Genomic DNA, 16,785 nt, shown 5'->3' on the forward strand with positions numbered 1-16,785 from the left:
AGATATGTAGTTCATAGTTTGTGAATAAGCTTTGCATTGGGTTGCCCAAACCCATCTCTTAACTAGATGTCATAAAGGGTTATTCCATGTATGATTTGGTGGGTAAAAGGTATGAATATATATATATATATATATATATATTCAATGTAATTCGTTCATTTTGCTTGAATAAGGAAAAGCGGTATCTTTGGGCCCCTCAGTGATTTCAGTTGATCTATAAGCACCAAGCCTCATTCGAACTAAGTTGATGTGTTCGATTTTGTAGTTTGAATTTGGTCAATAAATTAGAGATCGAGAAACAAACACAAAAACATGAGGTTGATCATTTAATCCATGACTCTACTCATATGATATCTTGAAGAACGAAGAAATATTTGATCACTTATCTTAGAGCTGACGTTTGATATGAATCATAGTTTGACAATGGCTTTGGAAATCACCATTTGTTGTTTAGTTACACTTGCAATTATAGTTATAGACTTATCTGATTAGAAGACTGATGGATTAAGGTATCTAAGCTCATAACTAAATTGGTATAAACTTGCAAATCGAAGCAAAATCCTTTTTAGGTTGCCCTCGTAACCAAAAATAGCTAGAAATGATATTAGGATATATATATATATATATATATATATATATATATATATATATATATATATATATATAGAGAGAGAGAGAGAGAGAGATGATTTTTAATATATTATCTTATTAATATATTAATTGTAAATAGATAAAAAGATATGTTAATTCGTTATGTGATTAATAAATTAACATGAGATCAATAGTTAAATAATTGATTTATTAATTGATAAATTAATGAGAAATCAATAAGAATTAATTAATTGTCAATCATAATTAATCTAAAATTAATTTGGGATTAATTTGAATTAATTAAAGGTGTAAGGAGTGAATTAGAATTGTTCAATAGCTAAATAAAAAAGCAATTCTAGAACCATCCATGGTCTGGATAGTTTTAGCCTGATTCCTAGGATTTCTGGAAGCCTCTTAGATGCAGATAAAGAAATGATTTGAATTGTGATTAGATTTATTATTTAATCGGTTCAAATTTGGATTTTCCTACAAGTTACCTAAATTATAAATAGGACCCTAAGACCAACAAATTTCGTTCATACCTTTACCTACAAACTTAGGAACGAAATTTCTATCCCTCTCCTATCTTTCGCACTCCTCTTCATTCTAGGGTTTCTACGGTTTTTGGTACAAACCATTAGAGGAACTATGTTTTTGGTGCATGCTTCCTGAAGACCAATGAATGATATTTGTTTACTATAATAAATCTAAGGTAAGTAAACCCTATTCCTTCTTGTATTTTTGAAATATATATGGTTTATGTGGGTTCTTGATGTTCATTGTTTATTGCTATCAGTTAGAGAAAACATATATCCAAAGTAGGTTGCATGTAAACTTAAGGGTTAAGAATTCCCGTTGTACATGTTTTAGTAACCTATAAACCCATCAATTGCATGGTTTTGCTACAATATTCATGAGTGCCTTGAACACATAGATTTTAAGTATTGGATAAACCACGCTTAGATTTTACTTCATGGATTCAGTCACAAGTAATTCTAAGATGATAATATCTTCTATTCTTCAAATGAAGATACATAAGTTATGATTTACAAAGCGAAAATGCATCAGTAGCATAATGTTATAAAACGTAGTAGCATGTATGATTTGGTAAGTAAAGGTCACAATTATATAGTCGATGTTTATTTGTTCCTTTTTCCTTAACATGAAAAAGCAATATCTTTGGTCCCCTCGGTGATTTTGTGTTGAGATTATAGTGTTGGGCCCAACTAGGACTGAATTGATGTGTTCAATTTGTAGTCTTATGACGTCATCACAAATCAGGAAACAGAATGTTGGATGATGATATTAATTAGATTCTCTGCCTCGTGTCCATACGATATCATGAAGAACGAAGGAATAGCTGGTCACGTATCATAGGGCCAACATTTGATTTGAATCAGAGTTTGGTAGTGGTTTGGGAAGCAAATGTTGCTATTTAGTTCAAGGTTATACTTAAAATTATATTTGTAGACTTATCCAAGTCGGAGACTATTGGATTAAGGTTTCGAAACTTATAACTAAATTGGTATGACTTGTAATTAGAAGCAAAATCAATTTTGGGTTGCTCTCATAACTAGTAACTGAATAGAATAACATCTGGAGAGCGAGGTTGATTTATTGATTATCATATGATTAATAAATTATAGTAAATGATTTTTAATATATTATGGGGAAAACTACAATAAAGTCCCTACATATTGGCCTCATAATCGATTTAGTCCCTATATATTTTTTTTATTTAATTAAGTCCCAAATACCGGTAATCGTATTCAATTTAATCCTTTGACCCGGTCAACAGGTCATCCAACTTTCAAAAATTACATTTTTGGCCCAGATTTCAAAATTTATTACAAATTTGATCCAAAATTTACACTTTTGGCCCGGATTTTAATTTTTTTTTACAAATTTGGTCCAAACTTTACCTTTTTTGCCCAAATTTTAGAATTTTATTATGAATTCATCCTAATTTTAGTTTTTTTGCAACTTTTTTTTTCAAAAAATTGTTTCTAATATGTTTTTTCTTTATAAAATCATATTTATACCAAAAAAAATGTATTTTCACATAAAAATCTTATATTTTCTATATAAAACTTTTTTTAAAAAGTTTTTTGTATATGAAATATCTAGTTATAAAAATATGTATTTATTTAGTATATAAATATATATAAATTTGTTTTTATAAAAAAATGTATACACACCTATCACCTTTATATATATATATATATATATATATATATATATATATATATATATATATATATATATGCACACAAATAGGTGTGTATCTATATTTTTTTTATTAAATCGTGTTTGTATATGAAATATTTAGTTATAAAAAAACTTTCTTCAAAAAGTTTTTTGTATATGAAATATTTAGTTATAAAAATAAGTATTTATTAAGTATATAAATATATAGAAATCCGTTTTTATGAAAAAAAATGTATACAAACACCTATTTTATCTATTTTTTTTATAAAATCGTTTTTGTTTATATTTTTTTTTATAAAAACATGTTTGAATATTTTTTTATATAATACGTGTTTGTATACATTTTATAAAATGTATACAAACACGATTTTATAAAATATATACAAACACGTATTATATAAAAACTTATTTAAACACGTTTTTATAAAATGTATACGAACACATATTATATAAAAAATTATTCAAACACGTTTTTATAAAAAAAAATATAAACAAACACGATTTTATAAAAAAAATATAGATACACACCTATTTGTGTGCATATATATATATATATATATATATATATATATATATATATATATATATATATATATATATATATATATATATATATATATATATATAAAGGTGATAGGTGTGTATACATTTTTTTATAAAAACAAATTTATATATATTTATATACTAAATAAATACATATTTTTATAACTAGATATTTCATATACAAAAAACTTTTTAAAAAAAGTTTTATATAGAAAATATAAGATTTTTATGTGAAAATACATTTTTTTGGTATAAATATGATTTTATAAAGAAAAAACATATTAGAAACAATTTTTTGAAAAAAAAAAGTTGCAAAAAAACTAAAATTAGGATGAATTCATAATAAAATTCTAAAATTTGGGCAAAAAAGGTAAAGTTTGGACCAAATTTGTAAAAAAAAATTAAAATCCGGGCCAAAAGTGTAAATTTTGGACCAAATTTGTAATAAATTTTGAAATCTGGGCCAAAAATATAATTTTTGAAAGTTGGATGACCTGTTGACCGGGTCAAAGGATTAAATTGAATACGATTACCGGTATTTGGGACTTAATTGAATAAAAAAAATATATAGGGACTAAATCGATTATGAGGCCAATATGTAGGGACTTTATTGTAGTTTTCCTTATATTATGTGACTAATATATCAATTTGAATAGTAATAATTAATTAGGAATTAATCAGAATTAATTTGGATTTAATTTTGAGTTAATTAGAATTAATCAAAGGTGCAAGGACTGAACTGTAATTTCTCAATAGTTGAACAATAAGGAATTTCATAACCTTTTAAGAAGGGAGCATGGTTTTAGGAGATGCCAAAGGCACCTGGAATATTCCTTCTAGAGATAAGAAAACTGGATAACCACCCAGATTTGAAATAGTATTATTTTATTGAAAATTAGGGTTTCTATGGTTATCTTATCAGCTATAAATATGGCCATTAGGTTGCCTTATTTTTGTCCATCGTCTTTACTAAAAGGATAGCCGAAATTCTATTCCTCTCTCCTGTTGTGTTCTTGTTGCTAGGGTTTGTGTACAAACCATTAGAGGTACTAAACTTTTGGTGCTAGCTTCTCAAGTCTACAAAGGAAAAGATTCAAGTAACTTGTTTGCTATAACAAGTTTAAGGTATGTAACTCTAATTTCTGTTTTTCGAAATTGTTAGGGCTTATGCTAGATTTTGTTATTCAAACTATGTTTCCTTAATGTGAAAGACATGGATTCCTTTAGGTTGTATGTGCACTTTCTTAATTTTTAAGTGTTTTTCCGCATTGAGCATTTTGTTATAACCTAATAAACCCATCAGGAGTCATCTCAACTCCAAGCATACCACTAAAAATGGACCAAAAGCATAAAAGGACCATAACCTAGATTTGACAAACTAGAAGTACACGTTGAAGATTTATACTCATAATGGTAAAAAATGAAGTCACTTTGCTAGATCTACATTTGAGTTCTTCACCAAAACACTTTGCAAGCAACTTGATCTTCAAGTTTCACACCAAAACCTGAGAAATGAGCCTTCAAGTGACCAATAACATCTTAATATCACTAAATGGGGCTAGGGTTTTCAAGATAATAGGTTGGAAACTGAATAGATTGACGTAACCCTAAAGTTAAGGTTCTTAAATATGGAGAAAACCTTAAAAATCATGGGTTTGGGCTGCATCGGTTACCACGTTGTGGCCTTCCTCTTGCCACGTCATGATGACAATCAAATCACACGTTTTTATAATGGACATGCCACGTCATGGTCCTCCATATTCCATGTCTTGACACCAGGTTTTTCCCCAAAAAAACTTACATTGATCTCTCTAAATCCTCAACTAATTTATTTTGAAAACATGTGTTACACAATGTATAAACTCTTTACATTTAAAGTTTTTTTTATTAAAATTGCAAATTTACTAGCTTTTAACATTAGGTTTTTCAATAATTGTGATGTATGTTATAGATTTACAACCAACGTTAAATATTTAACTAATCTATAAATATAAATTATTGTGACTTATAAATAAAATGATGTCTTTAGAAAACTTTAAACTTTTTTGATAGATAAGTTTAAACTTTTTTGATAGATAAGTTGATGATTAGATGGAATACAAATAAAAAAATTAAATATATTCATAGTTATCTTCCTATTGGAGTGAAGTGACAAATGTTATTATGACATTTTTCATAATTTCCAATAGGTATGAAGATAAATTAAAAAAAATGTAGGATGATATTTACATTCTTTAAAAAAATAACAAACAAACTCTACTTTTGATCGAGAAAAAGACAAACTTCTATAGATGAAGCATATATTTTTAAAACCAAAAGGGTCAAAGTTGTCGATCAATGGAAATGGAGATACCATAAATGTAATAAAGTAAAAGAACATGAAGCGTAATAGAGAAGGTGACAGGATGGAGCCCACAAAACGAAAAACAAAGACCTCGGCCGCTACGCTTTTGAAGACTCCATCTGTCGTCCATTAACACCGCAAGTCAATGCCACTTATGCCTTTACCCACTTTTCTTGCACTTGAAAAATACTCCCACCTATATATAACCTCCCGATTTTAATAACTCAAATATTTATTATACTTTTACAAGTAATTTTGTAGAACTATACATTAAAATACCATATATGAAATATTTATATCAAGATAATCAAGTTTTCAGCACATATAGTAAAATAGTTTGCAAAATATGAGATATTTTTTCTAACAAAAATAGAACTCTAAAACCCTATTTTCTAAACATATAAAAAAAAAGATTTAATTAACAGTCTTTTTTCTTCTTCTTCTAAAAAGATATTCCAGCTAACCCAAGGGAGAGACCAGTCCTAAATCATATTTCCTCTTAAAGTTAGCTAATGACTTTCAAGGATTGAGGGACATTAGTCATTCTCCTCCTAGTACTTCCTTGTTGACTGTGTTGCAACGATCCATATATTAATAGCACCTTCATACATCGTCTTTTAATCATTTTATATTTGATAAAACTAGCTTTCTAATAAAATTCATATATATTAAGACATCACACTAATACATTTAACGAAATATCTTTTGTTTATAGTAAGTTTTTGAGTTTAAGAATACTTAACAAATTACTTTTAAGTATGATTGTTTCCAACAAAAAATAAGTTAGTCAAATACTTAATACATACATTAGTTTTAGACAAGAAAACTTAGCATGCTACCTTTTAGAACTCTTATATATCACATATTTAAATGACAAAAAAATGGTCGAATATCTTGACAATAAAAAAATATATAAGAATTTTATGATAAATAAGTAGTTAGATATCAAATACATATAAAGATAACAATAAATAAATAAGACCTAAATTATTATGGCATCATAATAACATATATCCGCCAATCTTATCTAATACATAAACTATTATGGCACCATAATAATATATATCCGCTGTTCTTATCTCATATAATATTCTCAAAACGTGCCAACTGTTTCGTATGTAACTTCAAACGTTTTCAAATTTACTTCCTTGGTGGACACTCATCTTGCAATATTGATCGTAACAATGTCCATATTACTTACTCTAATCGCCGGTTGCCTTATTTGTACATACGCAAACAATCACACAAACTTCTTTCCATCAATTCATCCATAATTACCACAGCTTTCTTAGTTGGTACGCTAATTTACAAAAGGCATCCTCATTATAACTCTCATCATACTAACATATTTTTTTTATTATCCAACTAGGTGTGAGACCCGTATATTATACGGGTTAATTTAAAAAAAAATTAAACATTAAAATGTAAATAGTAAATATTTTTTTAATGTAAAACTTTAAAATAAGAAAGGAAAAATGTATTCATTGCAATTTAATTTCATATATATTATATTTAATATTTTACATATATAAATATGATTTTAATTTTAAAAACTGAAACAAATCAGAAATTGACAAATGGATAATATTTATTTCAAAAATACCACAAAATGATAAGTATCAAAACTCATAAGAGATTGACATGTGGCAAAAAAAACCTTCATTTATTAAGAAAGATATTCAATAATATACTACATAACTGTCTAACTTATGTGGCTATCATCCATTTTTATTCATCATGTTTTATTAAGGTTGACAACTGTATGGTGTTTTTTTGACACTACTCAACATGAAAAAATTGAACTAACATATTTTTTCTATTATCCAACATTCAATAATATACTACATAAGTGGCCTAACTTATGTGGCTATCATCCATTTTTATTCATCGTGTTTTATTAAGGTTGGCAATTGTATTGTGTTTTTTTGAAACTTCGCGATCATTGAGCTCACTTAGAGAATACAGGATATCCATGAAGACCACGACGTCGTGCCTCTTAACCATATCGTGGTAGCCATAATTTGGCAAGTATATATATTCCAGACATTAACCTGTTTCCAAGAGGTGGAGGCCTTATGGATATGATTATTTACGAGGAAAAACCCTCCAAGGGTCGATTTCGAAGCGTGAGATTCAATTGGAGCAAGGATTTGAATATTTAAGAGCTAATACATCGATATATCACTTCGTGTTTGCTTGATGATCACGTGTTTCATTCTTTTGGTGATGTTTTTTTGCTTAGTTTACTGAATATGGTGTAAAAACCTTTAATTTCACTAGATATTGATGAACCATTGTTGATATGCTTTGATTTCGTTAGTATGATTAATTGAATATGGTTTTTACTTGTGCTCGATTGATTGCTTTACCTTTAATGTGAAAGTTGTTATGAATCTATGATCATTAGGTTTGTACTCAGACTTTGATCATAAGCCTAGGGTTAGATAATATTAATCAGTGACTTTAGTTGTGTTAGAGAGCATTAGATATCCATGTTATGCTTAGATTGATTGTCATGATCATTGTCGAGAAATCACTAGATCATATCATTCATAGTTCGAATATATTTAATTAATTATGTGTTCCCTAATCCCATGATCATTGTGTTAGTTGTCCATTAATTATTAATACTATGAAATCCGATCAAGATAGCTAGTCATATTACAGTTCTGATAATCAATTCATTAATCTATTTCACTTCTAATAAATCAAACACAAAAACTTGGTGGATTCGTATTCTAGTGGAAGTACTTCTTATTTATTGCTTCAATTTAGTTATTTAGTTTCATTGATTAATTAAGCATTAGTTTAATTTAGTTTACACAAAAACCCCATTTTTACTTTATGGTTATTAATTTAATTAACATTTGAACTTTTTGATCTAAACCAGTATGTTCCATATATTCGACACCCGTTCTTACCACAACTATATTGCTTCACGACTAGGCACACTGCTTATTTGTGTCCTATTTGTGTTTAAAACTACCTGAGATTAGATAGGAATTTATAAATAAAAAACTAATGCATAAAAAACACATCAATGGATAAGGGTCAATCTCAATGTTCAATAATTATGTTTCTTGATTAACAATTTTTGACGATCAAATCTAATTTCTAAATCGAACACATCAATTTAGTCAGGGCTCTACTAAACACTTTAGATGTCAACATCAGATGTTCGAGGATCTTATAGATATCGCTTCCTAGTTACGAGAAGGAACAAATAAACACATCAAAATTTTAGCGCCATTGCCGGGGAACGGCTGATTCTAGTTATAATTTAATCGCTTCTAATTAACCGATCTTTTTTGTGGGGTAAAATTTGTAAAAAGTTATTTTTCTGCTTAGTTTAATTTTCCAGTATGTTTAATAGCCACATTATAGGCAGCCTTAGCTACATTGTGGCCACTAAACAGTGAGTTTTAGTTTTCATTTATTTTAGTTTTTCCCTTTTGCGTGTGTTTTCGAGTTTTATTTTAGCATGAATTATGGGGGACAATATGACAATGACAATGGAAGAATACAAGTGACATATGAGGAATGACAATAGATGGGATCTTGATCCACCAAAAATCTCAACCATGAAAAAGTTTGAACTGCCTGGTCACATTCTTAATATGCTAAAAGATCTACCATTATTTGGGAAAGAACAGGAGGATGCCTACGAGAGCATAGAAGATGTGGTGGAGATTTCAAATTATTTTAATGCTCCAAACGTGAGTAAAGATGCAGTGATGCTTCGACTTTTATTAGTCACCCTTAAGGGTGAAGCAAAAGAACGGTTAAAATCACTTCTGTTTTGAGCAATCACGACATGGGCTGATTTTAAGACCGAGTTTATAAGCATGTTTACCCCTCCTTCAAAAGTGGTGAAGCTTAAAATAAACATACATAATTTTCAACAGTTAGGGGGAGTCGTTATATTAAGCTTGGGAGCGTTACAAGAGATTGTTGCGACATCTCCATCAACATGACTTCAATGTGAAACAAGAAATCTCGATATTTTATGATGGAGTTAACGTGTGCACTCGCCAACTTCTAGACTCTCAAGGGCCCATGACAAAGAAGGATCTGGCAACAAACAAAGCTTTGATTGACGAATTCGCCAAGAATTCAAGAGAGTATCACAGCCCAAAGGAAGATTTCACTATAGGAAAAACAAGTAAAGATGGAGGTCAAGATGTTACAAGTTCAATAATTACAAAGCTTGACGCGATGGAAGAAAGGATCACAATAATGGGAGGATCAATTCAAGATAGATGTGGAGCTTGTGGGGGGGACCTCATCCTACAATGGATTGTGAATTGGAATATAAGAGAGATCGAGATACAAAATAAATTCAACAACTAAACATGATGTCTACTACATAGAACAAATCCAATCTGAGAAAATATATGTTCTCGAGTCAATGCTATTTAGATTTATGGAAGCTAGCGAAAAACGGCTTGATGTTACAGATACAACACTTAGAGAACAACAAGAATCTATTTTGAGCATCCACACACAAGTCAGGGAATTAATAAAGCTTGTGCAAGAAAATCTATTGGATATACCTTCAAGAAAAGTCGATCCAATCCCATCTCTCAAGTTATGGCTATTTACACAGAAGAAGAAGAGGAATTGGTGCATATGCGGGTCCTTGATTCAATAGAAGAATAGTCTAATAAGTCACTCGAAGTAAAAGCAAAAAAAGAAGAAGATTATCATGAAGATGCCCAATCGACACGACATGGAGGCAATAGTGCCACGTCGTGGGCGATAAAAGAAAATTATGATTTCTCAGTTATTGAGCCATATCGACCACCTCTCCCTTACCTATCTCATGCCAATTCCAATTTGATTATGATGAATTTGAAGGCATTAAGGAAGAAGAGTGGGATGAGCCTTTAACCAAAGAGCAATTAGGAAGTGAATTATTCGAAGCCTTAAATGTCAAAGCCAATGATTTTCGAGGTGTATGCTTTTACAAGACCTCTAGACCAAATCACAAAGAAAGTTAAAGAAAAAGAAAAAGAGAGTGATGAGCCTCATTTTGACAAGAAAAAAGGCGGAAAGAGACAAGGCAAAAGCTAAATACACAGGATTGAAGAAAGAACCCAAGTTGAAACATAATTAAGATATCAACCCGAAAATGCCAGAAAGCTCGAAAAAGGCATTCAACAGAAGGGTTTCCTACAAACGAGCAAGGTTCAAGATGGTGGAGAACGGAGAGGTTACACATCCACCCAACGCAATGTAGAAGGGAAGGATTTTGGCTTGTGACTCCTAAAAAAGAAGCGCTTATTGGAAGGCAACATGATGTTTTAAGAGTTTTCATTTTATTTATTTTTAGTTTTAGTTTTTATTTTAATTTACCCAAATGATGATATGTTTCTCTCGTCTTTGATCTTATTTTGTAGTGTTGAACAAAAGTGAAGCAGTTAAGGAGCTTAATTGAAAAAAGTCGTGAGATATTTGAAGATTGCAATTGAAGACCATATTTTTGAATAAGTGTGGGGTAACTACCTGATGAAAAGGGGAGTTTGAACATTTTTACATTAAGAAAAGGTCGAGATTGATCCTTAGCCATTGAGAAGTGAAGATGCATTAATTTGGCTCTAAATGACCTTCTGAGAAGTCATCACGACATGACTATCATCTCCACACCGTGGAATTTGTTATTTTCATGATTGAATTTCGCCATACCTATTCCCACAATGTGGCATCACTAGACCACAGAGTGGCATTCTTATTTTTAGCGACCATGCTGACTTCTTACTCGATACCACGATGTGGTGTTGCTTTCCCACGTCGTTGCTGAGGTTCAACACACTTCTTGAAGATGATTCTTTGGTTTATTATGATCCGACACATTTACAATCACGTGAAAAGAGTCCAGAAGTTCTATTTCTAGCCATTATTGCCAACCACACATGTTTCAAGATTCGATCTCGCCACTACTATCTCAAGGGAGTCTGTTCCGATTTCTCCTCTTTAATTTTATATTCTTTTATTGCTTAAGCATGCAATAGGGACATTGCATCAATTAAGTGTGGGGTAGGGGTCGAATAGAGGAATACAAGCATACATATAAGAATTGAAAATGACTAGGATTTAAAAAAAATATTAGAAAGACTTGAAATAATGGTTTAAAAATTGAATCTAGTTAAAAATTGTTATATTATTGTGTTGAGACCTAGGTTGCTATTGTTGTGCGGGATGATCCGATGCGAGTTTCAATGTTTATTTGAGCAATATATGTTCTAGTGTATTCGTGGCTTCCCTATCCTAGTGAAATCGTGGAACAAAAACACGATCTTGCTTAATTTGAGAGACATAATATGTTTACCATATGTTTCTATTTTTAGGATTTTTAGTTTTGAGTGAAAAAAAATGAGAAAAGAAAGAAAAATGTGAAAAAGTTCTCAAAAAAGAAAGAAAATAGAAAAAGTAAAAAAAAAAAAAAAAAAGTTGCAAAATTTTGAGTGAATAAGAGTCTACAAATTTATAAAATCAATAAATATTATGAAGAAAAATTCAAGAAATCCAAAAGTTGAAGACTTAAGAATAAGACAATTTGCCAAGTTACTATTTATTGTAAATTTTCTTTCTATGTTATGTTCCATATGTATGCTTAGGGGCTAAACCAAAAGTTACTTTGAGGTAAAGAGAGATTTCTGAGGATATATTCGGAGGGATGCATAAATTGAATGTTGTTCAAAATAAGTGGGGAAGTGTATGAGGATCGTAAGTATTTAGAATTAGGGAAGTTCTTAGGAAAATTTAGACACAAATACATGCATTGTGGTCTTGATGTGATGGATGAGCTCAAAATAGGTTGTCTTGTGTGATGTTGGTAGCTAGGGCTTTATGTGATGCTAATAAAAAATCAGTTTTGCTTGAGGGCAAGCAAAAGAAAAGTGTAGGGTATTTTTCATGTTGCAATATTTACACACAATTCTAGGCTTTATTTTAATATATTGTAAGCTATAATTTGATTTACTGCAAAGATATTTGGTACTTATAATATTTAAATTGTGTTTTGCAGCCGAAAATGGAAATTCTCGAAGAAAAGGACTGCCACCGGCGAAATCTAGATACTCGGAGGAAGAAGAGTTGAAAAAGACACAAAAAGGATGTTGTTGGACATCTTGACCCCTCGTCAGTATTTTGGCCATATCTTATGACTTGTATCACCGATTAAGGCGATTCATAATGATATGAAAATTAGACAAAATCTATGACGATTTTCGTGCTTGGGGCAAAATGTGAAATCCAACCACCACAATGTGGTAAATGGAAACTTCACGATCATTAAGTTGACTAGAAGAATACGGGATATCCATGAAAACCACGACATAGTGCCTATTGACCACGTCGTGGTGGCCATAATTTGGAAAGTATATATTTTACAGACATTAGGTTGTTTCCAAGAGGTGGAGGACTTGGGGTTGCAATTATTCACGAGGAAAAACCCTCCAAGGGTCAATATCGAAGTTAGAGGTTCAATTAGAGAAAGGATATGAAGATTCAAGCGCTAATTCATCGATATTTCACTTCAGGTTTGCTTGATGATCCCGTCTTTCATTCTTTTGGTGATGTTTTTCTGCTTTAGTTTACTGAATATGGTGTAAAAACCTTTACTTTCACTAGATATTGATGAACCCTTGTTGATATGCTTTGATTTCGCTAGTAGGATTAATTGAATTTGGTGTTTACTTTTGTTCGATTGATTGCTTTACCTTTCATGTTAACGTTATGATTTTTATTGTTGATTGATGGGTATTATTAGGATTAGATGATAATTATATCTTGATGTACTTGAATCATATGAATCTACGATCATTAGGTTTGTATGACTAGGACTTTGATCATAAGCCTAGGGTTAAAATAATATTAACCGGTGACTTTGATTGTGTTAGAGAGCATTAGATATCCATGCTATGCTTAGATTGATTGTCATGATCATTGTCGAGAAATCACTAGATCATATCATTCATAGTTCGAATATATTTAATTAATTGTGTGTTCACTAATCCCATGATCATTGTGTTAGTTGTCCATTAATTATTAGTACTATGAAATCCGATCAAGATAGTTAGTCATATTACAATTCGATAATCAATTCATTAATCTATTTCACTTCTAATAAATCAAACATAAAAACTTGGTGGATTCGTATTCTAGTGGAAGTAATTATTATTTATTTCTTCCATTTAGTTATTTAGTTTCATTGATTAAGCGATGACTGTGAGATGCGAGCACTAGCTTATTTTAGGAATTGTGCCTAAAAATGCTTTTATGTGCTACATGCTTTGTGCCTGATATGTTGTTATTTATTCGGATCTATGGTCTATTCCCAATTAGATCTGGAAAGTTTGTGTTCAGGTTTCTAAACGTTTAATTACGGTATTAGAACTGGCATATAAATTTTCGGATAGATAAGGGGATTATACGTCAATCATAGTTAAAATCTTTCCTATCTTAATTCTCGTCATTACACACTGACCGTCTGATTTGGTGTATAGATCGAAATGGCAAGTAGATACCCTTTCGAGTTCATTATCAATATTAGGTGATTGATCTTTACTCAATATTGTTCCATGTTGCATACGTAGATACCCTTTCTTAGAATCTTGCATTTTGAATATATTCAAAACCTTATCTAAGTATGTACTCTGGCTAAGTCCAATTTAACGTTTCGATCTATCTCTATAGATCCTTATGCCCAACATAAAATTCGCATCTCCTATGTCCTTCGTAGTGAAACATTTCCCATGCCAAGTTTCCACACCTAGCATTGTTGGTACTGAAGGGTTTTGAGCATTTTAACACCCCTAAGGTGTACATGTTGTTGGATTAGTGTCTAAGTCCATAACTATTTTGGTATGTACTTGACCCGATGGTGCATGGGCCTTTCGGGTTACCTTCACCAAAGCACCTTGATAGGATGAATTATGGAGAGAAAGGATTAAATATGATTTATTAATATATTATGAGAATAATATATTAAAGGATAAATCATATTGTTTAATTAATATTAGTCAAGAATTAATTAGTAATTAGTTTTGCGACTAAAAGAGATTAATTAAACTTAAGGGACTGGAATTATAATTATAAGATAATTGCAATTCGGGCTATGGATTGTCTTAAATTAAGGAGTGGACGAATTCTATGGGGAAACCCATGAGGAAATCGTCCAAGGCCTTAAGGAAAGGAGTCCATGGGTTGCTTAGGGCTTAAGCATCCAAATTACGGTTTCCTTGATAGATAACCCTAATAGCCTCACTATATATAGACCCCTTAAGGACCAAAAATGAGGTTGAGCTTTGTTCTAGGGTTTCACACATTTTTGGGCAGCCTCCATCCTCTCTCCTCTTCATCCTCTTGCTTATGGTGTTTGTGAACCATTATAGGAGTGATATTTGTGACTCTAAGCTTTCTAAAGTCAATACAAGGAGGAATTGGGATTGTTATTGCTACATAACAATCAAGGTAATATCTTAAACGTATTCTTATGTTAATATGATTACTTGTATGCTAGAATTAGGGTTTATAGTCTTGGATAACTTACATGTACAATAGAGAAACCTAGATCCAAGCATTAGGGTTTGTATGAGCACATAGGATGTTCTTATGACCTAAAACCCATCACATGCAACCCCAAATACCTTGGATCTCTGTTTTTTCTATTATAAATGTATACTTGAAGTTTCCAGTGTATTACCCTATCTAGCATATGAAAATTTTAATACATGCGTAATAAAACAAGTTAGGAGGCATACCTTTTGTTGTAGCTTATTACTTGGGGCTTTAAGAGCTTAGCACTAATAATATGAATGCCTCAAGTGGAATCACAAATCACCACTAACACTTTGGAGACTTGGAAGAGAACTCTAAAGCTCACAAAAATGGCCACTCCTTTGTATAGATTCTAGGTTCCATTTTCTTGAACCAAAGGGCTTCTTATATAGTGGCCACATTAGGGTTACACCATGTAACTCATGACTTTCCACATTCCTCATGATCCATGGGTTTTAACCTCCATGGAGCATTCATGGGTCACCACATGGGTTAATCCCAACATAAGGAATCATGGATCACTAGCCCACATTATAAGAATGAATGATTCACACAACCAATCCTTATATATTTAATTAGTCTCTTTTGACCACAATATTAATTCTAAATTAATTATTGATCATTACTAATTAAAGAATATGATTTCATATTAATATGTTATAACTTATAATATATTAATAAATCATACATATCCTATTCTCAAATTCCAAATTGTTCCGGTGAAGTGCGAACCAAATGGACCATGCTAAATCGGGTCAAGTACATACAAAATATAGTTATGGACTTAGTCACCTTATCCAACAGTCTCCCACTTGGATAAGTCTAATAACTATAATTGCAAGTACGATTTCATGATCTGACCAACAATCGTAGCTCTTAAAACCTATTGAACCAGAATGCGCCATTTTAGATAAGTGATCATATAATCCTCTGCTCTCAAGATATTAGTCGGACAAATGCATGGAACAACATCATACTTATTGTCCAGCAGTTTGTTTCCCGATTTCCAATTTGTTTGACATATAATTTAATCAAACACATCAATTGAGGTCTGAATGGCTCCGGCACATAAGTCAAAATAAAATCATCGAGGGGCCCAAGATATCGCTTTTTATCCTCTAAGGACTAATAGGAACAAATAAACTTTGACTCGTATGCTTGTACTAACTATTCCCCAAATTATACACAACAGTACGTTTTGTAACATCAAGTTACTGGTGTGTTTTTGCACTATCAATGCACAACCAACTCATATTCAACAACTCATATCTCTTGGTTTGATTACATATACGATATTAACGTCTCACGATCACTCGAGATAAATTCCATGAAGTGATACAAGTGAGTGTGGGTTTAATCCAATACTCAGACCTTATGAGCACTAATGAATGTCATAGAAATGTCTAACCATTTCAGACAATCTACAAGCCAAATTCAAGATAGTCTTGATTCACTACCTACTTCCAAAGTATGATCAACTGTGGAAAGTATGAATAATCTTATTATTCTGGAAGTCAAAACATGCAAAATTGAAAAAA

This window comes from Lactuca saligna, chromosome 8, assembly GCF_052625555.1.
Source record: "Lactuca saligna cultivar CGN05327 chromosome 8, ASM5262555v1, whole genome shotgun sequence".
Lineage (NCBI taxonomy): Eukaryota > Viridiplantae > Streptophyta > Magnoliopsida > Asterales > Asteraceae > Lactuca > Lactuca saligna.